Source organism: Pipistrellus kuhlii, unplaced genomic scaffold (genome assembly GCF_014108245.1).
Source record: "Pipistrellus kuhlii isolate mPipKuh1 unplaced genomic scaffold, mPipKuh1.p scaffold_m20_p_10, whole genome shotgun sequence".
NCBI lineage: Eukaryota > Metazoa > Chordata > Mammalia > Chiroptera > Vespertilionidae > Pipistrellus > Pipistrellus kuhlii.
Window position 1 is genome coordinate 49,510,870 of NW_023425405.1, and position 2,274 is coordinate 49,513,143.

Genomic DNA, 2,274 nt, shown 5'->3' on the forward strand with positions numbered 1-2,274 from the left:
AAAGAATTTATGTACCCCTATATTAATTACAGTGTTATTTAAAACTAGAGGCTTGGTGCACGCAATTTGTGTACAGAGCGAGTTTGTCCCTCAGTCCAGCCTGCACATACTGGGATAGGGTCTAAACGGGCAGTTGGACATTCCTCTCACAATCTCACTGCTGGCTCCCAAATGCTCGCCTGCCTGCCAGATTGCCCCTAATCACTTTTGCCTGCCAGCCTGATCAACCCCTAACCACTCCACTACTAGGCTGATCGAAGCCTAACTGCTCCCCTGCCAGCCCAATTGCCCTAACTGCCCTCCCCTGCAGGCCTGGTTCCCCTCAACTGCCCTCCCCTGCAGGCCTGGTCCCCTCCCCGCCTCCAAACAGCCCTCTACTGTAGGCGTGGGTCACCCTCCCCAATGCCCTCCCTTGCAGGCCTAGTCACCCCCAACTGCCCTCCTCTGCTGGCCTGGCCACCCCTAACTGCCCTCCCCTGCAGGCCTGATTGCCCCTAACTGCCCTCCCTTGCAGGCCTGGTCCCTCCCAACTGTTCTCCCATGCTGGCCATCTTGTGTCCACATGGGGGTGGCCATCTTGTGTGTTGGAGTGGTGGTCAATTTGCATATTACCTCTTTATTAGATAGGATAGCCAAGATTTGAAAGCAGCCCAAATGCCCATCTGTAGATGAGTAGATAAAAAAGTTGTGGTATATTTACACAATAGAATACTGCTCAGCTACAAAAAGGAAATCTTATCCTTTGCAACAGAATGGATGGAATTGGATATCAAAATGCTAAGGTGAAATAAGCCAGTCAGAGAAGGACAAGAACCATATGATTTAACTCATAGGTGGAATCTAATGAACAAAATAAAGTAACAAAACAGAAACAGACTCATAGATAGAAAACAGAATGACAGCTTTCAGAGGGGAAGGGGAAATAGGGCTGGGTGAAAAAGGTGAAGGGATTGAGCAAAAAGCAAACATACCAATAATTAAAAAAAAAAACCTCATAGACACAGACAACACTATGGTGATGGCCAGAGAGAAAGGGAGATGGAGGGTGGTAGAAGAGGATAAAAAGGGGATAAATGGTGATGGAAAGATCTGATTTGGGGTGGTGAACACACAACACAATATACAGATAATGTATTATAGAGTTATATACCTGAAACCTATATAATTTTATTAACCACTGTCATCCCAATTAATTCACATAAAAGTGTAATTTACTAAAAAACAAATAAAAAAAAGAACCAAGGTTTTTCAATTCTTGCAAGGCCACTCATGGCCTGGCCCCCATTACCTCTCTGATCCTATCTCCTATCACAGTTGCTTTTGTTTCCTGTGCTCCAATGACATTGACCTTCTTATAGCCACAGCTCCTGAGCTTTAGAAGGAAGGAAGCAAAGATACTTGGTGGGGTAGAAGGACAACCAGCGGTCACTACCACACCAATTCAAATTTTGAAATGACATGAAATATATCCCATCTATTTCACAAGAAAGTATTATTTTCAGCCTATATATCCTGTGTGGTAATTTAAATCATGTTTGCAAAAATTTTTTTTTTAAAATATGGAACGCTTCATGAATTTGCGTGTCATCCTTGCGCAGGGGCCATGCTAATCTTCTCTGTATCGTTCCAATTTTAGTATGTGTGCTGCCGAAGCGAGCACATGTTTGCAAATGTTTTACACTCCTTCTATAAAGAGGTGGGTCTAATTCCCTTCCCTTTCAATATAACTAGGCCACAATCACTATCTTAAACACAATGCAGCAAAAGTGATGCTATGTAACTTCTGGTGCTACATTAGACATGGGCATGCAGCATGTGCTGGTTTCTCTTAGGATGCTGGCTTTCTGAATCTAGTCATCATGCCGAGAGGAAGTGGAGAGAGCACATGGAGACCACACATTGGTGTTCCAGGTGAGAGGCACCAGTCAGCATTAGCCTCCAGACAAGAACCAGCGTTCAAGTGATTCCAATTCCATTGTCAGGTTGCTTTTTGGAGCCACGCCCTGCCCAAACTGCAGTTTCATGATCAAAATATAAATGATTGTTGTTTTTATGCCATTAAGGGTTTGGTGGTTTGTTATCCAGCAATAGATAAATGGAACATTCTGTTTCCATGCTATCTTGATTCAAATTCCTGTAAGTTAGCATCTATTTCACTGTCCTCCTCATTCTATACTTCAATTTTTTTTACTCTCTTTCCTCACTTTAGAGCTTCTTTTGTTCTTTCTCCTGTTTTATTACCATGATAAGCATTTCTTTAAAAGATACATATTG

The 2,274-nt window shown here is 43.0% G+C and overlaps 1 non-coding gene across 1 annotated transcript; it reads right to left on the reverse strand.

Moving 5' to 3' along the window:
• Window positions 1-1,553: 1,553 nt before the first annotated feature.
• On the reverse strand, window positions 1,554-1,660 carry LOC118714661. Its single transcript, XR_004986653.1, has one exon. It is a non-coding gene; the product is annotated as a U6 spliceosomal RNA (small nuclear RNA).
• Between the last annotated feature and the right edge of the window lie 614 nt (window positions 1,661-2,274).